Here is a 22,614-nt window from a genome sequence, read left to right on the forward strand (position 1 = left end):
TAGGGTATTGCCTTCAGAGCTGGACATCAGGTAGGGCAAGACCCCCTCAAGTGCTGAACTAGGCTGTAAACACAAACTGAAATGTGCCACTGTAAGGTACAGGGTACAAAACAAGACCCTAGATCTGAGAAGTGCCGAATATTATTAAACCTCAGGCAGAGACTTTAGGCAGTGCCATCTCTAGGTACTGCAATTCCACAACAACAGTCATCAGGGTAGCTGGTTCAGTACAGAGAGATGATGATCACCAAAGAAAGTCCCTGGAATAAGTCATGCTAATCTAATAAGTACTGTGTATTCTGTCTAAGTGCATGGTCTCAGACTGAAGAGAGATCATATACGAGGAGTATGCATGTATCCAAACATAGGGTAAGTCCTGCCTATTAAGTGTACAGCACTATCAAAGCTGTGGGATAAGCTAACCCAAAACTGACTAACCCCCATCATTCTCAAGGTTTTTAATAAATAGTGCCCAAACTGACATTAGAAGCCTTGGAAATGAGGGAGAAAGCAGCTCTGAAATAACTGAGCTCCAGCATGTTCAAGGCTTCCAAAGGCAGCTGCTTGGCCACCACCTTCATGATTCCCACACAGTTAGAGTTCAGTTACATTACAAGTGGGCAGTGCAGCTGAAAGACACTGGGCACATCTACACGAGATGTTTACTGTGGAGCTGCCTAATTAGCTCTGCAGTATATGTCTCAGTGGGCGCATCTAGTTAATGTGCATTACATCTATTATCTCCAGGCATTTATACATATGTTCCAGGACTGTGTGGTGGGGGGAGGCACTTTAATTAGAGCAGCTCCAAGAGACGCTCTAATTAAAGTGCCCAGAGCATCTCATGTATCAGTATCTCCACACTTCAAAATAGCAGTGGGGGTTTATCTAAATCTCATTAAACAAGCTTTAGATAAAGCCCCACCACCACCATTTTGAAGTGCAGGGGTGCTGATACATGAGATGCAGGAGGCTGCTGGAGCTCAGTAATTGCCACACTCCAGCAGACTCAATTAATCAAGTCTGCTCTGACGCTTTGCAGCCTCCCTGCACATTCAAACGTGGTGCCCAGGAGCAATAAACTCCAGTGTGTTATGTGCCAGAGTGTATTGCTTTGAATTAATTGTACATGTAGATGCACCCACTGAGACTCAAGTAGGTGTAAGAGTAACCTATCTTGGGGGAGGGAAAATGGGGATAAGCAGGGGACCAGTCCTGAGTGCTGATTCCAAGGGGCCACCAAAAGGGCAGCCCCCAGGGAGCCTGTGCCACAACCACCACAGCATCAGTGGTCTGCACTACAACCCCAACTGCAGCCTTCACATCGGACTTAAGAACCTGCTTCCCCCAAGCCACACCCAGAGGATCAAAATTTCAAGTTACACCTCTGAGTTATACCCTTTGTCAGAACTTTTACAATGTAACTAACAGGCAAAAAAAATTGGGGCTGGCACTGTGCAGCACCATTAAACAAGCTACATTTCTATCCAGTATACCTGTAAGTGGAGCATGTTGTAGCACTTTAACCTTTCGCTCAGTACTGAACCAATGAGTCACAACAGTGCTTGAGTTGCTGGAAATACCGTCATCCAGCTGGGAGGCAAAACTGGACTCCTTACAACTTGTTCTCATTAAAGATTCACTCTTTCAGAGCAAGGGTGTTGGCTTCAGTGGCCAAATGCCAAAGGAGATAATCCCATCCCATCCTGCCTCTCTGGGCACTCTGCAGTTGAAGCTGAATGCAGTGTCCTTAACTTCATGTCCTAAATAACCACCTAGTGGAGGTAAGCAGCAGCCACAAATGGCAGTACCTGTGTCCTCAGAGCAGAAATTCTTAAGATCTTCCCTGAGGTTTATGCACTCACCATATGCGAAATAGTCAATTAGCGTCAAGTTTGTACAGTTTTAAAGGTGAGGAGTAGCTGAGGGAGATGAAGCCTGTAGGAATCCCTGATTTGTTAGAGCAAGTGAATATGTCTAGCCTAGAGGGAAAAAAAATGTTGAGGTACATGTACACTGGGATGTCTCATGGCAGTATATAATCATCTAACATGCTCACACGAACCAGAGCTCAGTGCCAGACCTTTTCAGACCCCAGGATGCTGGAATTACAAGTGTGAATGACTTGTAGTTAGTGTGGCTGGATAAGACAATATCACCTTGCTCAACACAGCTGCTCCAGGCAGGTCTTAGAATCACTTCCACTCACTCAAACAGCAAGATATGAGACAAAGTGTTAGCAAATATGCTGGAGGGAACAATACTGCACCAACAGGAAGGTGGGAAATTCCTCCTATTCCAACACTAAGAGTCTGATTCCTGCTAGCCTTTCAGAGCTACTGCAACTGCTGGAGGGGAAGATCCATTCCCAGCACACCACCAATGAGGTGAGTCACATTTTGGTTACCAAGTGATTTATAGGCAAAGCCAGTAACACACCCTATTAAAGTCACCCGACACTTCTCATTGTCAGACATCTGCAATGGCCGTCCAGGCCTAACAGACACCTTCAGCTGTTCAAGCTAAATGTCTCCAGATTGGGTTTGTCTCCGAGGTTTTTCTGATGGAAGCTATAGCCAAAGCAGTTCAACCATTTTTTTCAGAACAAACCTGAAGGTAGGGAGAAGGGAAGGTACATTTTAAAAGTTCTTACCACAATTCCTGAGAAACTGAAGTATCATGGAACAGGAGTATGACTGCCTGTAATAAGATCCTGCTAATAATAAAATCCAAGCCACAGCACCACATGACGTGGCAGGAGATAAGCACCTCCACCACTGTCTCTATAGGCACTTCACAGTCTCTGCTTAAGGCAGTAATGCCTCCCCCTGAGTTGCGCTGTTAGGTCTTGCTATAGGCCTCATCCCAAGATGCACATCACCAGAGCCAAACACTCTCTACGCCACTGAGTTTAGCTCCATTCCATCAATCTCTCCAGCTCATTGCCGTGTAGACTCCCAGGCCAATAGTTCAGCACCAGCTTTCCCCAAAGCTCTTACCTTTACATTATCCTAACCCTAAGCCATTTAGGGTTGTCTTTTTATATCATTCCCAGAAACAAGAAGTAGCCAGGCTTCATTCTCGTAGAAAGGGATCTCTCCTAGAGTTCCTAGTGCTTACCTAAGTCCTTCCATAATGTCATTGCTGAACCCCATTATACATCTCCATAGGCATTTTACGCACATGGTAGTGAGCCCTCTCGTGGGTCAGGACTGCACTTGCTTCAGCAGCAAAGTTCTGATATGATGTTGGGCAAGTTGCATAAGGCAGTGGTTGGCAACTTTTTTCTTGTGGCAGGCTGGAATAACTCAACTCAGCACTAGGATAATGGTGTTGGGGGTTGGGTGCAAAAATAGCTACCACCCGAGCAGCAACTGACCACGCTGCTAAAATTGGCACTGTAGCAGCCAGCGCTATCCTGTACATTGCAGCGGCCCTAGATGTGTAGTTGCTCTGCTATGCCTCTGTGGCTTGGGTCCAAAGTGGATGGGTGCTAGGACCTAGCCATTGCTGTTGTCACTGCTTCTCCATGCCACCCGGCTGCTGCAAAGGTAAAGCTCCCTACCCCCTGGCCACAGTATGCTGCCAAAAACCCCTGCTGGAGCAGCATGGACAAAGCCCACTGCTGCTGGCTACTGCTGACCACTGCTGAAGCCCCCTGAGTCCATGGGCTGGATCCAGCACATGGGCCGCATGTTGCCAACCCCTCATATAATCTACACTTCTCACAGGTAGTCACTAACTGAGTGTTCCTTGTTTTCTGGGTGCTATGTCTAGAGACCCTGGACTTGGATGAATGCTCTGCACTTGCAGCTGCAACTAATGTCAGTGGGAGCTCTGCTTGGAATATATAAATTACTAAGTACTAACTACTAACATTAAGTACCCTGTAAGATTGGAATTAGACTTCTCAAGCTGGGTACTTTAAATTAGTGAATACTTTTGTCCTCGATCTCCATCTGTAAAATGGGGATGGTACTAATTCCAGCCTTCTTCTCTATAAACTACATCTGCCCACTGGGCCTCAGAAGATTTCACTAGTCACTGCTACTTTTCTGTGCCAAGGTCACTCATAAAAATATTTGATAAAATGTATCCTTGAGGAGCATCACTAGTGACCTCCCTGCAGCTTAACACTTCCTCTTCCAGCACTGCCTGTGAGCAGCCATCTCTTTACCCTTTTTATCTACTTGCAATAATATTTCCCATGTGGCACCATATCAAATACTTTAGAGAAGTCCAAATACTGTTAGATTCGCTCTATGGCATTTCCTTCATCTAGAAAAGCAGTTATCAATGAAAGCTATCAGGTTAGTTTAGCAAGATCCTTACGAAACCCATGGTGCATTTTTACGTCATCTTCCATTTACCTGCATGTCTTTAATTTTTCTTTTCCTTCAAGATACCTTCTAAAACCTGGCATACTAAATGGGTCTATACTGGGGTTTCTGGATTTCTTTCCTTCCCCTTCTTTAAGTGTAGGGCCTATATTTTCTATTATCCAATTATGCAGTACAACCTCCATCTTGACATATGTATTAACAACCCTTGACACCAGACATGTGATTATACATGCTAGTTATTTCAGAATTGTAGGATGGAGATTATTCAGTCCCACAATTCAAGCAATTTGAGTTTTGCCTCTACCTCAGTGATGGTGACATTAATTCCTGTACATCTCCTTCCTATTAGCCTTATTGCTTTCACCCTGCAAGCCATGATCCCTGCTAAGACCAGAGACAGAATCCCACATTCCTGTTGGCAGGTTGCTCCAATTGCTAATCCCCCTCACTGTCCAAAAATCTGAGCCTGGTTTCTGACCTAAATCGGAGATGACCTTATCTTTTTCAGTACCTAAGACAAAATCATTTTTGTTGCCGTCTCACCTACATTGACATATCTAACCACACCCATCAAGCAGATCACTAATCCTTGAACAGCTCTATGAAAGCTGCCCTTCCTAGTCACCTCTCAACCAAATGCCTGATTTGTCCATGGACTTGCCTTGACTTGAACTAGTCTAACTTTTAGCTTCCAGTTAAAGCTGGCTTTTGTTTGGCCTTTCCCCACTTGATTCAAGGGTCACTCACCCTTTAGCATGTGATAGGCTCTCCACATGAAGATACACCGTACTCAGGTCAGCACCACTGCTTCTTTTTGATAAGCTGAACAAGTGAAGCTCCATAAGTCTCTCACTGGAATGAATTTTCTACAATTCTCAAATTCTGTTTTGTGGCTCTTTTTTTGACTTGCTCCAGTTTTCCAGCATCCTTTTTAAAACATGGTCACCAGAACTGGAAACAGTTTTTCAGGCTCTTTCTTACCAATGCTATATGTAGAAGTAAAATCACTTTCCTATTCCCAGATTGCCTGTACACATATCCCAAGACTGCATTAGCTTGGTTTGCATCATACTGGCAGCTCATGCTGAGTTGCTGATTGACTGTGTTCTCTAAAATCCTTGTCAGTGTTATTACTTTCTGAGGTACAGACCCTGCTTGTGTACATGTGGCCTGAATCCCTTGTTCCTAGGTTTTTAACTTTGCATTTAGCTATATTGAAAAACATTTTGTTTAAATGAGTTCGGTTTACCAAGCAATCCAGACTACTATTTGACGTTCCTGCTCTCACTGGGATGTCTCATCCTAAATTGCTGTATCATCTGCAAATTTTATCAGCAGTGATTTTTACATGTATTTCCAGATTGTTGATGAAACTGTTGCCTAGCATTGGGCCTCAAACAGTTTCCTACTGAACCCCACTAGAAATATCCCCATTTGATGATAATTTATCAGTAACAATATTTTTCTGAATCAGTTTTTACGGTCTGATGTCAAATGCCTTACACTCATCTTAAGAGTTGCATGTCAGCCATTTGCCTTCACCAATCAAAGTTTCAGTCTTATCAAAGAATAAAGTCTACTCTGTTTAATAAAGTCTATTGTCCATAAAACCATGTTAACTGGCATTAGTTATATTCCTATCCTATAATTTTTTTCATTAAATTCCCACTATGCAATACCTCATTTTATTCCATCTTTGCTGGGCAAACTTTCAACACCCTGAGCATGTCTACACCCATGGGCAACTGGTGCCTCCCAAGTCTGGGGGGGCACCAGATTTCCAACAGGGTGGGGTCCGCCGATCGCCAACCAGGGGGTCCCCCCACAGCTGATCACTTCCAGGGTGTGTATGGCCGATCTTAGGGGGTGCACGTGCACCCGCATGCACCCCCTACATGTTGCCAATGTCTACGCATGCAATTAACGTGACACAATAAACTCTGGCTCTTATTGCTCCAGAGTTTATTGCTCTAGGATGCACTCTCTGAATAGATGCCTAGGCCCACAGCATGTTGAGCCAGGTTGGAGCAGCCCCTGCTGGCAGGGAGTCTTGGAGGTCAGCCTGCCAGCCCAGGGCTGCTCCCTCCCAGTTCAACATGCTGCAGAGGAGCTGGCTGCAGCACAAGGGCACTCGAGCATAGCGCTAGCCAGCAGGCAGCCCCCACACTGAAGCACTCTTGTGCCCCAGCCAGACCCAGCAGCATCTACATATGCAATGCTGTGGAGTAAAAAACTCCAGATACTATTTACACAGATAGTATTTACAAGTACTGTCCTGTGGAGTTAGTTTACTCCAGCCTAATAGGGGTGCATGTGTAGAAGCACAACATTTACTGTGGAACTAATTAGTTTACTCTGTAGTAAATGCCTCATGTAGATGCGCCCTCTGTGTTTCAGTCTCATTCTATTAAATAGAGAGCACCATTATGGGGGGGGTGAGGAAGAGCTATTATGAAGCTTCCTTTATCAAGTTTCCAAAGCTATTGTGTTTACTCAAATATAAGATAACCTGCAAAAATTGATTCTATATATGGAAAATTTATAAGTTTGTTTTAATTTTCCAGGTATAGAATCTAATTATTGGGGGCTTGCCTTGAATTTGTCCCCTTCCAACTGCTACAGCATGGAAAATAAATCTAGGGGGTCAGATAGCCTATTTTCCCTCTGCATTCCCTCCTTACTGTCAGACACTGTTCTTCTTAAGCACATAATAATAAGGAGCAAAATTTGCATATAGGCAAACTATTGCAGGTACCCATTGACTTAGTTACCCAAAAGTAATGCATTTTACCTCTGTTTTTGAAACTGCTGCAACTTGTAACACAGGTATTCCAAAAAAACACTCTTAAGCAGCACTTTTGTACCTGCTTATATGTAGCACAAATGATTTTTTTAATATATATTTCATTTCAAGGGCCAAACCAGTCCAAGATTCAGCTGGGCAAAGTCCAATACTCAAGCTCCAAAATTGTCTGAGCAGAGCTCAACTATCAACTCTGTATGGCTCTACCATAAAGCAAGTATTCTCCCTACCAGACCCATCAGTCTGGGGTTTTAGATACTCACCAAATCTAATCAGGCATCCTACATGCAAGCACCAGGCCCAAAAGCCTTGTGATTCAGATACCCCCAGCCTCACTTCATATTAACTAAAAGTCAAGAAACCTTTCAAACAAAAAAACACTATTTTATACAAACACATAATACAAATTATATATAATATTAGTTCAAAACCAAAAGGCTTATGATTCACCAAATAGTTCATTGTGCTGGGCCCCACCAAAATCAACAGTGTTTCAAGCCATGGTAACCCTACAGACCAGCACTGCTCAATATGTCTGTGCACATCGACACAAAACGCAGCTGAGTGGAAAAGGTCAACATAATGCCCATATTTAAGAAAGGGAAAAAGGACAATCCACGGAACTAAAGATCAGTAAGCTTCACCTCTTTCCCTGGAAAAATAATGGAGCAGATCCTCAAGGAATCCATTTCTAAGCATTTAAAGGAGAAGAAGGTGATTAGGAACAATCAGCATGGATTCACCAGGGGCAAGTCATGCCTGACCAACCTGATTGCCTTCTATGGTGAGGTAACTGGCTCTATAGATGCGGGGAGACCAGTGGATATGGTGTACCTTGATTTTAGCAAGGCTTTTGATACCGTCTCCCGCAATGTTCTCGCAGTCAAGCTAAGGAAATATGGACTGGATGAATGAACTGTAAGGTGGATAGAAAACTGGCTGAAGAATCAGGCTCAGAGAGTAGTAATCAATGGCTTGATGTCTAGTTGGCAGCTTGTATCAAGTGGAGTGCCCCAGGGGTCAATCCTTGGGCCAGTTTTGTTCAATATCTTCATTAATGACCTGGACAATAGGATGGCGTGCACTCTCAGGAAGTCTATAGATGACACCAAGCTGGGGGGAGTAGTAGATACACTGTAGAGTAGTAGGGCTAGGATTCATAGTGACCTAGACAAATTGGAGTATTGGGCCAAAAGGAGTCACATGAAGTATGACAAGGACAAGTGCAAATTCCTGCACTTAGGATGGAACAATCCCATGCACTAGCACAAGCTTGGGGCTGACTGGCTGGGTAGCAGCTCTGCAGAAAAGGACCTGGGGGTTACAGTGGACAATAACCTGAATAAAAGTCAGCAGTGTGCCCTTGTTGCCAAGAAGGCTAATGGCATACTGGGGCTGCATTGGTAGAAGTGTTGCCAGTAGGTTGAGGGAAGTGATTATTCCCCTCTCTTCACCATGGTGAGGCCACATCTGGAGTACTGGGTTCAGTTTTGGGCCCCCCACTACAAAAAGGATGTGGACAAATTGGAGAGAGTCCAGCAGAGGGCAACAAAAATGGTTCAGGGCTGGGGCACATGAATTATGAAGAAAGACTGAGAGACCTGGGCTTATTAGTCTAGAGAAGAGGAGACTGAGAGGGGACTTAATAGCAACCTTCAACTACCTGAAGGGGGTTTGAAAGAGGATGAAGCTAGATTGTTCTCAGTGGTGGCAGATGAAAGAACAAGGAGCAATGGTCTCAAGCTGTAGCAAGGAAAATTTAGTTTAGATATTAGGAAGAATTTTCTCACTAGGAGGGTAGTAAAACACTGGAACAGGTTACTCAGAGAGGTGGTGGAATCTCCATCCTTGGAGGTTTTCAAGACCTGGCTAGACAAAACTTTGGCTGGGATGATCTAGTTGAGGATGGTCCTGCTTTGAGCAGGGGACTGGACTAGATGGCCTCCTGAGGTCCCTTCCAACCCTGATTGTCTATGATTCTATGAATCTAAGACACTTTACTGTGAATTAGCATAGCTTACTGTACAGTAAGCATATGTGTCTACACATGCACATGCTTACTGCACAGAAAATCTCACTAATAGCAAGTAAATTTGCTTCCTGCAAATGCAAGTAGCAAATTTACTCACAAGTAGTTGCTGCACAGTAGCACTGGTATAGACATTGGACTGGGAGTAAATCTGCTCCCAGTCAGCCAGCCACCAGGGGGCAGGAGATTGCTCTCTACTCCCCGGAGCTGCCTGCTGCTGGGGCAGGCTCTGCCACTGGAGCCTGGGTGGGGACTGTGTCCCCCTCCCCTGACAGCAGGGTGCTCCAAGCTCCCCACTCTGAGATCATGATCAGGGAGCTGGGATGTCCTTATCTGCCAGTGCCAGCTCTGCAGTTGCGGGGCTCAGGCTGGGAGATTTGTTCCCCAGCCTATTCCCCACCCAGCTTCTCACTCATGTAGCAGAGCAGAGAACAGGGTCTTCAGCCCCCACCCTGCAATTGTGGAGCAGGGGCTGGGAACTGTCCCGGTCAGTGGCAGATTCCAGCCCTAGGCCCCATTTGCCTGTGGGGCAGCTAGCAGTGAGCCATAGGGCTGTGCAAAGCTTCAGTAGCTGATTTGATTCGGAGAAGATTCAGCCCGATTTGGCAGCCAAATCTCTGAATCCAAATTGAATCAGAAGACCAATTAAAAGGCCTGATTTGAATCGGAAGCCTCCAAATTGATTCGGAAAAGATTCAGTGCTACATTGGACATTTAGCCATAGACTAAACAGACAGCAGTTCTCACCATGCTGGACATAGCATCCTTCAGCTGGTAAGTCTGTTGTGGTGGATGGAGGATGGAGGGAAGGGGCATGGGGAAGGGAGGGATTGGGCCAGGGGCTGGGACAAGCTGCCCAGCCAGGGTGGGGGGTGCAGGATTCAGGAAGGGGGCGGCGGGGAGCAGGATGCGGGCACAGCTGTGCCCTGCTCCTGCTTCCCCAGCCGGAGTTGGGCAGGGGGGGAGGGGAGGAGGGAGCATGATGCAGGTGTAGCTCGCTCTGGGCTTAAGGGGGCAAGTGGTAGCCAGGCATAGCCCCTGCTCCCAGTGCTGCCACACCCATATCCCATGCCCCCCCCCCCCCACTCCTCCCCAAGTCCCACACACCCCCACCCCAGCTGGGCAGCTTGTCCCAGCCCCAGCCCCAGTCCCAGCCCCATACCCCTTCTCTCCTCTCTCTGCCCACCACAACAGAATTACCAGCTGGAGGCAACTGTGTCCAGCGTGATGAGGACTGCTGCCTGCTTAGTCTATGGCCAAATCTCCTAAGCAGCGCCAAACCTTAAGATCTGATTCATCTGAATCGAATCGGGACAGTGATATGAATCTCCAAATCAAATCAGTGTCCCTCTGAATCAGCCAAATCTGAATCTGAAGTGAATACTTGCTGCTTCGCACAAATCTAGTGAGCCACCAGCTGGGTGGGCTCACTACTAGCTGCCTCACTGGTGGATCAGGACAGGGGTCTGGGAACTGCTGCTTCCCTGCAGCTCTTTCCAAGTCCCCTGCCCTGATCAGGGAGCTGGAGCTGGGGGCTGCCTGCTGTCAGGGCAGGGGGACATTGTCCCTGCCCCAGCAGGAGGCAACCCCTGGGGACAGGGAGCAATGTCTCAGCCCTGGCCAGGAGACAGCTGTCTCCTGGCCTGGTGCTCACTGCCAGCCTGTGGGCTAACACCCAGGGGGAGCCTTGAGCTCCTCCTGGTGGTAGCAGGGGCCCATTGCAGGGCCACAGGGAGTTAGAGCAGGTTGCTGCTTGGAGCAGCAAATCTTCTTCCACATCCCTGAATGTAAAGATACCTGGCTGAGAGCATTTACTCACAAGTAAACTGATGTCAGATCAAATGTATGTGTAGATGTACCCTCTGTGTCCTCCAGATACCCTCCACAAAGAAGCCCTGTGTTTATTAGCCCCGACTTGTGGCTGCAACCGAGTGTTCTTGACACGAGTCCTGGGATCCTCCAAAAATGCATATGCAGATGAGGCACAGGGCAACTTGGTCCTGCTCTAGCTTAAGGAGGACAGGGCCACACTAATCATATGTGACAGGCTGACAGAGGGAGCGAAGAGGAATTCTAAGTGAACTGTTTGCAGAATCATTGGAAATGGGAAAGAAAGGCACAGCTGAGCTGTGGGAGTGAAGAGGAAGTTGAAATATATTCAGTGTTGTGGCTCACCATGACTTTAAAAAGACTTGATACTGAGGGGGACTGTGTGCAATGGGTACTAGCATGTATTTTTCTTACATGGGCTGTACTAACCTATTTTTCTGATTTGGCTTGAGCTACATTTTTTTTTTGAATCAGCATATTTTCTTAATATGGGCTATATGTTATGTAGTCATGCTCAGTATTACCTGTATTTAATCAACTTCATAGCTTGTTTTTATTACTGAACACTTGTTACTTTTGGCAGCAATTTAATGATAGGTAGTGTACTTAATAATGTTTCCTTGTATGTGATTATAAGTTAAGGTGCTTTTTTCCCCATGGTGATTGGGGAAAAAAAAAATCTCATCTTGTATTTGAGTAAATACACTATTTGCCTTTCCTAAGCTCTTTTCAACTAATGATTAAAAAAAATCATTGATTAGAATGCAGCTTTTAGATACTTAATAAGACTGTCCTTCTGCATGTGAGGCTTCAGGCTCAAATATGAGTCACAGGGCACATATGAGTGAACAACTGACACTAGCACACACCTTAATAGCTTTGTCCTGAAGAAAATGGGATGTATCATCGTACCTGTGCTCCAGCTTCTTCATAAAATCATCCTCCTTGGACAGAAATCCCACATTCTTCAGAGCAGAAAGATGGTGCTTATCCAGAGCACAGGTGCATCCAGTGTAACAGCCTCTCTCTGAAAACACCAATGCCATGTGCTTGGCTATGGGTTAGAACATATAGGGCATGACCAAGGTGAGAAGCACTTACTAAAAGGCCCCACAGAGGAGATAGATGTATGCTTTCAATATTTTTTTCCTGCCTCAGCCCATTATTGGTAGTGTCCTTGACTTAAGGCTGTTAGGATCATTGCTATGACAGCTTAAAGGGTAAATTCTCCCGTCAGAATTTGTTTCTTTCCTGCCAGCCACGTCCACAATTAGCAAAAGCCATCCCTTCTCCTGGTTGACTTTGAGGTGATTCAAGTGAGATGGAGTCAGCTCTCCTCAAATTTTCGAGCCGACAGATTCCCCCTCTTCACCCATGCCAGAATTCCTCCTCCGTATGGACTGCTTATCCCCACATCTTCCTTCTGAACAGACTCCTGCCTTCCTCTCAGTCCCACCCTACCAGCTGTCCTCAGTACTGCTGCCACCTGCCATTCTGTCCTGCTGCCCCATTTAATCTGCCTCTGACCATTAAGCCAAGACTGCAAGACTCCAGTCTTCATCACCCCTGCTGACTCTCCAGCCATGTACTGCAATCTAACACGTGCCTCTCCAGCATTGTCTAACACCACAGAGTGACCAAGTCCCCAGACACACACACACACACACACACACACACTGGTTCTTGCTGGACATGAAGGAAGTGTGCAGTGAAAGACTTGTGTACCCTGAGACTTCCCATGCATTCACAACCGAAGCAGGAACTCTGGGTAGTAAAATACAAATGACTTGAAGTTGCTTGCTGGGTAGTAAAACACAAATGACTTGAAGTAAACCCAGCCCTCCATTCAGAGAGATTGCTTCCCTCACCGCTGAGATGCAGGTCCCTGGGTGTGTCTAGATGAGATGCATAATGTGAGATAGACTAATTGTACTGCGCATTAGCATGTCATGGCACGGGACACCACTCCTTGGTTGCCTGCGGCCCTATCCCATCCACCCAGCCAAGCACGCCCTGTCCATGCTAGTCCTGGGCCGGTCTCCATAGAGACCCTACCTGCCTGCCGCTCTGTCTGGTGCCCCGGTTGTGGGTGCAGGGTGGACAGACCAGGGTGCCCGGGCAGGGGGCCAGGTCCAGTGATGGCAGCAACACTGGCAGCGGCAGCTGGAAGGAGCCACTGCCACCAGGACTGCCGGGATTCAGAATCCAGCCACCATGTCACCCCTGCACTTCTGTGCTCCAGAGGCAGCAGGACTGACCGCATGAGCCATGGCCTGGGCTGCTCCTTGCACCTGGGCTAGGTAGGGCTGAGGGATCTGCCACAGGCTGGATAAAATCCCTTGTTGGGCCAGATCTGACCCATGGGATGTATTTTGCCCACTCCCAGTGTAGCAGAACTGGTCCCTGAGGACAGCCATAGCACTTCCTGGTGGCGAAATGTATCCTTCCCCATGTACTCTGGCCTCCCAAAGCTACTGCTTTATTCTTGCCTGCCATGCATTTTGAATGACCTGTGCCTACATAGAAGGCTCCCTTAGGAGACTCAGAATGAGCCTTCGCGTGCTTCCCTTTTGATAAGCCAGAGCTGCTTGTTTTTCTGATTTCTCTCTCCCTTAGCTCTGGGCCCAAGCCCCTAGCTAAACTGCCCTGTGTCTCACTGCCACTACCCTGTGGCCCTACTTGTGTTCTTTCATGCAGATCTCTGGGGCTTTGCCCTATGCACAGGTCTTGTTCTGACTCCATTCACCAGGCCTTCTGGTTTCAGTCCCAGAGAAACTGGGTCTCTCACCCTGGTAGGGCTCTATCCCAGCTTTAGCCCTTATTGCTAGGGGTCTACCCAACCCAAGGAGGCAGCCAGCCAATTTTGCAGACAGATCACAAGGATGGCTGCCATTTTTTGGGTGTATGTGGCCACAATCCTTGCTGCTGATTGGTGGAGAGGGGTGGGGCTGCATAACAGGCAGCTTTCTCAGCCAATCAGAGGCAAGGAGCTGGGGACGGGGGGGGGGGGGGGGGGAGCCATCTTTCCTGCCACTGGGGAGCCAGCATTTTATTTTTAGTAAGGTTTTTTTTATCCTCCCGCACAATTGCGATTGGGGTAGGGCCCTACTTATTGCATGGAGTGCCTCCCAGGCATCTTTCCCTCACCCTGTGGCTCTGACTTCTCCTGTAGCCGCACCCAAGCCTCCAGTGAAACCAAAGCACAATCCAACCAGTCTAGCTCAACATCCTAAACCCCACCTTGGGTCCCTATGCTACTGCAAAACCCTATCCCCAATCAGCTGGCTGGCTCCAAAATCTTCAAGGCACCTTTCTAGGTGCCTCTGCAGCAACTCAAGCTGGCAGGAACTCCACTGCTTCCAAGGGAAGGGCCAGACTGAATCCTCTCCTACTGAGGACAGATTTGTAGTGTGGTAGGGCTCCGCCCTTTATGGTAACGTGACTTCTAGGACTGTGAGAAATTTCAGCAGCCCATTTCAGCACCCGAAACACTGAATCCGAAATTAAATGGAAGGCTCCAAAGCATCTCCAAAACAAAACAAAACCATCCGAAATATTTTGGATATGTTTCGGAATGTTTCGGAGGCACCCTGGGAAGAGTCTAGCACAGCCCTGCAGCCCTCCTTTTAAAGTGCCGGGAGGCTGGGGCCAGGCAGAGGATGGGCCCAGGCAGGTCAGCCATGGAGGTTTCTCCCAGGGGTCCCCCCGCAGGGACAGAGGCAAGCACAGCTGGAGGAGCCATGGGAAAAGCCCCCATGGTTGCCCTGCCTGGCCCCAGCCCCCACCCCACCCAGCCCCAGCCTCCTGGAACTTTAAATAAATAAATAAAGCCCTGCACACTGCAGCAGCAGCCATCAGGACCTCTGAAGGTTCGTGGCAGAGCCCCCCATGCGCAGCAAGGAGCAGTGGGGGACAGTGGGGATTGCCCCCCCAACTTGGCACCCACATAGCAGCTTTTGCATCGTGTGGGTGCAGCATAGCTTGGCAGGGTGCCGTGCACTGTCTGGGAGCTGGGGTGACTTCACCTGTCAGTGGAGCCCAGCACTGCTCAGCCCCAGCAGCCCCAGCTCCCAGACAGCGCACAGAGCTGCACCCATGCCATGGGGCAACTGCCACACAGGTGCCAGGCAGAGGAGGCGATCCCAGCTTCCCCCCACTGCCCCGTGCTGCACAGGGGGACTCTGCCACAAGCCTCAGAGGCCCTGATCCCCGCTGCTGCAGCCGGTGAGTGCAGGGTTGTTTTTTTTATAAAATGCCAGGAGGCTGGGGCCGGGCAGGGGATGGAGCTGGGCAGGGCAGCCATGGGGGCTTCTCCCATGGCTCCCACCACTGGAGAAGAGGCAGGCACAGCTGGAGAAGCCACGGAAGAACCTGCAACTGCCCAGCTGTGCCTTCCTCACCCTGGCCAATGAATGTGAAAAGCAGCTGGCACACTGCCACTTGGACATATAAAGTGAGATAGAATTTCTCTCTGAGTGCTGTGGGTGCTTTCCTCATCTCCTTCCTGTTCCCCAATTTATGCAATATTTCCATGCACTGTGGGAACATCTACATGAGATGTTAACTGTGCAGTAGCCTAATAACACTGTACAGTAGCACATCAGGCAAAAACCATGCTAATACACTACCGTGCAGTAATATTAGGCTACTGTGTAGTAAGTGTCACTAAATAGTTGTGAACTGGCGCTACTGCACAGTAGCACAAGTTACTGCACATTGATTTAGTACTTGGTTAACCAAGTACTAAACTTAATGCACAGTAACTGTGGCGCATTAATGAATATGTAGACATACTATGTACATACTGAGTGAAATACTTGCACAGGGTAAGTGAGCCCAGGCCATAGCACAGAGCCCACTATCTTACAGTCTTTCTTATGCTAGCTACAGTCTTCCTTAAGCACTTTATCAAGATAATGTAAACCCAGCTAGGCAACCTAAGCATAGGCTCTGTCTCTGGCTCTTTCCCAGTGTTTCTAGGAATAGCAAGGATTTTGAGCAGGTATAATAGAAAGAAAAAAGGGATTGCTGGGTGAGGAAGGAGAAGGTTGATAAGGATCTGGGCGCTGATTTACATTATGAAAACCTTAAGTCTTTTGGTCTTCTTAACTTGCATGGATATGTTTTCCAGCCGTGAGCCTCCCCCCATAGGCTGTCTCCTCCTTCCCCTATTCCACCCATTGGCACCTCCACCATTCCCCAGATAATTTTGGTCGCCAGAGACAGCCAGTAATTTTGTCCAGGCCCTGCCTAACCTAGTGACAGTGTTTGGCAGATATCCACAGTTATAGTCAGCTGATACCAATCCACGTGGTGTGTCATTTGGCTTGCTTACAGCCAAAGGGCCCATCTTCTTCGGCCTAACAAGCTGAATATATGAATATGTGCTACCAACATTAGGACAACTTAAGCTTCCCTCGCACAGACTGTGCCTGAGGTAACTTGATTTATAACTGAGGATAAGTGAGGTAACCTGAGATAACTTGAGCCCAACTCACTGAAGGGTTTGAGAAACAAGACCCCAGAATCTTTAAGTCAGTGAGCTGAGCATCTGCATGCTGCAGCTGGAGCTGTTTCAGTGCCTAGAGTCCTACTGCTAGACCTAGTTCTGTCTCTGGATACCAGTGGGGAAAGCCCTGCCCATCAGCTAAAAGGAAGGGAATGCTATCTTAGCAGCTGTTGTTATTTAGATTTTCACTATCAGTAAATGCTACTGAGTCCAAATTCCAGGGCAGCGTTATGCAGGGTTTGTTTGCTTTTGAAATCCTGTGACAGAACTGATCAATTTTCAGCTGAGTTAACCCAGCCTTACAGGAGTTCCATTGCTCTTCTGTACGGTGTAAGGCCTAAGAAGGCTGAATCAGCAGGGATCACGTTTTTTTTTTCGCTTGATCTCATCATCCTTCTGCAATATATTTGAAAATAGCTCCATAGAATTGTAGATATATAGAGCTGGAAAAGATTTCAGGAGATCATAGAATTATAGCATCATAAAAAATTAGGGCTGAAAGGGACCTCAGGAGGCCATCTAATCCAACCCCCTGCTCAATGCAGGACCATCCCCCACTAGATCATCCCAGCCAGGGCTTTGTCCAGCCAGGTTGTAAAAACCTCCAAGGATGGAGATTCCACAACCACTCTGGGTAACCTGTTTCATTGTTTTACTACCCATCTATTAAAAAAATTCTTCCTAATATCCAATCTAAACTTCCCTTGCTGCAACTTCAGACCATTGCTCCTTGTTCTGTCATCTGCTACCAATGAGAATAGTCGAGCTCCATCCACTTTTGAACTACTCTTCAGGTAGTTTAAGGCAGCTATCAAATCCCCCCTCAGTCTCCTCTTCTCCAGACTAAATAAACCCAGTTCCCTCAGCCTCTCCTCATTAGTCATGTGCCCCAGCCCTCTAACCATTTTTGTTGCCCTCCACTGGACTCTCTCTAATTTGTCCACATCTTTTCAGTAGTTTAGGGCCCAAAACTGGACACAGTACTCCAGATGTGGCCTCACCAGTGCCGAATAGAGGGGAAGAATCACTTCCCACCATCTGCTGGCAATGCTCCTGCTAATGCAGCCCAGGATCTTTTAGCCTTATTCACAACAAGGCCATGCTGTTGGCTCATATTCATCTTACCGTCCGTTATAATCCCCAGGTCCTTTTCTAGAGAGCTGCTGCTTAGCCAATTGGTCCCCTGCCTGTACTGGTACAGGATTTTGTACTTGCCCTTATTGAACCTCATGATATTTCTTTTGGTCCAAACCTCCAATTTGTCAAAGTCTGTCTGAATCCTAGTCCTATCCTCCAGCATATCTACTACTACCCCCACCAGCTTGGTGTCATCTACAGACTTGCTGAGAGTGCACGCCATCCCATCATCCAGGTCATTGATAAAGATATTGAACAAAACTGGCCCAAGGATCGACCCCTGGGGCACTCCACTTGATACAAGCTGCCAATTAGGCATCAAGCCATTGACTACTACACTCTAAGCCTGATGATCCAGACAGCTTTCTGTCCATTTTACAGGGCATTTATCCAATCCAGACTTCCTGAGCTTGCTTGTGAGAATGTTATGGGAGACTGTATCAAAAGGCTTGCTGAAGTCAAAGTATAACATATCCATTGGTCTCCCTGCATCCATAGAGCCAGTCTTCTCATCATAGAAGGCAATCAGGTTGGTCAGGCATAACTTGCCCTTGGTGAATCCAGAAAAGGATTTCTTGAGGACCTGCTCCATGATTTTTCCAGGAACTGAGGTGAGACTGACTGGTCTTTAGTTCCCTGGATCCTCCTTTTTCCCTTTCTTAAAGATAGGCATTATATTTGCCCTTTTTCAATCATCCAGCACCTCTCCCAATTGCCATGAGTTTTCAAAGATGATGGACAGTGGCTCTGCAATCACATTAGCCAACTTCCTCAGCACCCTCGGATGCATTGCATCTGGCCCCATAGACTTGTAAACTTTTAACTGTTCTAAATAGTCCCTAACCTGTTCTTTCACTACTGTTGGCTGCTCAACTCCCCCACAAACTATGTTGCCAGGTGCAGTAGTTTGGGAGCTAACTTTGCCTGTGAAGACTGAGGTGAAAAAGGCATTGAGTACTTCATCCTTTTCTGATCCTCTGTCATTAGGTTGCCTCCCCCATTCAATAAGGGACCCACACTTGCCCTGATCCTCCTCTTGTTGCTGACATACTTGTAGAAACCCTTCTTGTTACCCTTCACATCCCTTGTTATCTGCAACTCCAGTTGCACTTTGGCCTTCCTGATTTCATCCCTGAATGTCTGAGCAAGAGGGCTGTGTGAAACAGCACCATTTCATTTTGACTTGTTTCGCCATTTCAACAGGACAATGTTTTGTTTTGAGTTTCATTTAATTTTGAAAGCACTATTCTGCTTCATTTCATCAAAGCGGTTTTGCTGTTTCAATGCTGTTTCAACGTTTTGCCCATAGGCTATAAGGAGGAAGCACAAAACTGCCTTTAACTTTTTCATTTTTTGGCAGATTTGGAGAAAACAGCAGGGATGGTAGCCCCTTCTGAGGACATGAAGCATGCCAAGTTTCAAGGAGATAGGTGTAGGCATTTCTGGGAAACTGCACTTCAAAGTCTTGAAAGCAAAACTCGTGTCACATGTGTGTGTTAAGGCATAGCAGGGTGAAAACTGCAGGCATGGTAGCCCCTGCTGAGGCCATGAAGCCAGCCAGGTTTCAAGGAGACAGGTGCAGAGGTTTCTGGAAAACTGCACCTCAAGCTGCCAACAAGCAAAACTTGTGACATGGGTGACGGTGTGTGTGTGTTAAGGCATGCCCTCACTGGCGCTGGGGCCTCTACACAACACGGTAGTGTGCCCCATTGAGATCTCCTCCTCCCCTACAGCCTCAGTTCGGTCCACTTTAAATGACAACAGGTAATAACTTAGTAAGCAGCACACTAGCACCAACAGCATCTCAAGGAGCCAAAAAGTCACAGACAATATCAGAGCAGTCCTTCTCCCCTCTCTCCCCTCCCTCTCCTTACTTTCTGTTTCCCTGCAGGCAAGCCCAGCTTCAGCTTTGAAACTTGAAACATTTTGAAACCTTCAAAAGGTTTTGATTGCCCTCATTTTGTTTCGAGGCTGTTTCAAATCCCTTCATTTTGTTTTGATTTCACTGTTTTGAGCTGGAAGCAAGTCGAAACAAAACAGCTGGCTAAATTTCACACAGCCCTACTGAGCAATACTCTTATATCCCTCCCTAGATGTTTGTCCAAGTTTCTACTTCTTATAAACTTCCTTTTTTGTGTTTTTGCTTACTCCCCTGCTAAACCAAGCTGGTTTTCTGTCATACTTGCTAGTCTTCCTGCACATCAGGATGGTTTGTTGCTGCTCCCTCAGTAAGGTTTCTTTAAAGTACAGCCAACTCTCCTGAAGTCCTCTCCCCCTGAGGCTGGCCTCCCAGGGGATCCTGCCCATTAGTACCCTGAGTGAGTTGAAGTCTATTTTTAAGTCCAGGGTGCATACTTTGCTGCTTTCCTTCCTTCCTTTCTTCAGGATCCTGAACTCAATCATCTTGTGGTCGCTGCTGCCCAAGTTGCCTTCCACTACATTCTCCAACAATTCTTCGTTGTTTGTGAGCAGCAGGTCAAGAGCACAGCCCTACTTGGCCTCTCCAGACCTTGCATCTATGTAATCTATTATACCCCCTTATTCAAGGCAGGATCATTCCTGTCTAAACAATCTCATCCAAATGTTTGTCCAAACGGCTCTTTAAAATCTTCCAGAGGTGCAGGTGCCACAGCTTCTCTACATAATCTTTTCCAGTACTAAACCATACCCTGAGTTAAAAAGTTCTTCCTAATGTCCAATCTAAATTCCCCTTGTTGCAATTTAAGATTATTGTTGACCCATCCTCTCAACTTCATTGCTGATGCCAACATTATTTAAGGACTAAACTACTTGGGATTTTCATTGCTGTTATATTCACCTCATTGACTTTACCTATTTCAAGGCCAGGAAGTTGGTTCAGCAGTGCCTGATGCTTTCAGGGCACCTTCCTTGCCACTCTGAAATCTGTGTTACTGTGAGTGGTCTCCATTGTATAGGTAGTCTACTTTTCACCAGAGGAAAGTTCAAAAAGCTACCCGGATTATGCATTTATTACCTCTGACTGTGTAAGGGAGCACCATAGCAAAACACTGCTTACCTGGTGCACACATCCTAGAACCTGAAAAAGTGTAATGTATCTGTTCTTTTTCTCTATGGCAGAAGATGTGGTTATTGGCATGTGCTCAGCCCTGCCTTAGCAGTGGTTGCTGGAGAGCATGCACCATGAGCTTGCCATGTTGTCACTGTGGTGATCCCTCTCATGTTCCAGAGTCAATTTAACAAAACCCCCAAAATTCTGTAAAGCACTTAACTGAGGTTTTGATATAGGCATCCCAAGTTATTAAGAGACAAAAGTATCTGGAAGCCCAAGCTGTGACTTTTACAAATCGCTTTTCTTAGATGAGAAAGACTTTTTTTTTCAGAAAGGGGCCCTGGCTGGGGAGTTGCCATCTTTGTGAGATACAGTAACTTAAAATACCCTGACCTTTCCTTTCAGAGGTGATGCGTACCCACATTTTGACATAACATCAATGGAAGCTATGGGTGTTTTACACTGCTAAAACTTGGGCCTAAGAATTCTAAAGGTGTAGTTATGCCAGTGTAAAACCGGAGAAATACAGTGGCGAATTGTGTCCATCAAGTTGCTTAATTCAGAATTGTCTCCTCCAAAGTAGGTTCACTTGAAGGCAAGAGACCTAATGCTCATTTACCCTAAAGCCACCTGATATGACTCTGGTCTTTAGTAGCCTATTATGCCAAATCATTATGCAGTGCATTTGAATAATTGAAAATCTGTGTGTCTTAGTCTATTCTGTGCTTTCTCTAACAGGTAAGGAATGCCACCACTATTTAGTGTGGCAGCATTAAATTGATACATTTTTCAATTTATTCCAGGAGGTCAAGGTTTGAATCATGTGTGTGAAGAGTGAAATAAACCATATTCTTAAGGAAACAAAACTCCGATGCTTTGAGGTTTTGATACAAAGTCAAACAGGGCCATGGTTTGTTCTGAACATTTGTCAGGTGCACAACATGGACATAATTTCAGGTAATCCTGAGAAGGTTTAAATGTCATCTACATGACTAATGCAAATATATCTGGGGAATCACAGTAAGGCAGCTCTCCAACTTGATTAAAACTGTATGGTGTTGCACTGTGGACTGGCTTAACTCCTGCTTATGGGCTCAAGGCCAATTTTTTAGAAGTGCTGTACACCTTCAGCTGCAGTTGGCTCCTTTGTAGTTGTGGATGTTCAGCAGTTCTAAAAACCATGTGCCTAGTTTTAGACAGGGTTAGCAGGTCTATAGTCCAATTTAATGAAATTTGAAAAATGGTAACTCAAGACTGGATTGTGTTTTAAACAGTTCAGTGGACTAAAGCTGATAAGTCAGTCAGTAATACAGAAGTCCTCAACTTCAGGAAAGCTGACTTTGATAAGCTAAGGAGGCTTGTCAGTGAGGCCCTAAAGGGCCACAACCCAAAGGGGAGGGGAGTCCAGGACAAGTGGTTGCTCCTCAAGGGAGCAATCCTGGATGCGCAAGCAAAGTCTATCCCGTCTTGGAGGAAAGGCAGCAAAAGGGCACAGCAGCCCCCTTGGCTCTCCAGGGAACTAGCAGACCTCCTGCATCTTAAAAGAAAGACCTACAAAGGATGGAGGACTAGATCCACCTCCAAGGAGGAATACTCTGCACTGGTCCAGACTTGTAGAGATCAAACCAGGAAAGCCAAGGCTGTGATGAAACTCCAGCTAGCTACAAATATCAAGGACAATAAAAAGTCCTTTTTTAGATATGTGGGAAGCTGGAGGAAAAGCAAGGGTGACATTGGACCCCTGCTAAACCAGATGGGACAACAGACAACCGACGCCCAGGAAAAAGCAAACTTGCTAAATGGGTACTTTGCATCAGTTTTTCACCAGTCCCATGGGATGCCCCTGCCCACTACAGGACAGGGAGGCCCGGGTGTGGGAGATTCCTTACCCTTCATCAAAGCTGACCTCGTGAAGGAACACCTTGAGAGGCT

This window comes from Alligator mississippiensis, chromosome 1 (genome assembly GCF_030867095.1).
Source record: "Alligator mississippiensis isolate rAllMis1 chromosome 1, rAllMis1, whole genome shotgun sequence".
In the NCBI taxonomy this organism is placed as follows: domain Eukaryota; kingdom Metazoa; phylum Chordata; order Crocodylia; family Alligatoridae; genus Alligator; species Alligator mississippiensis.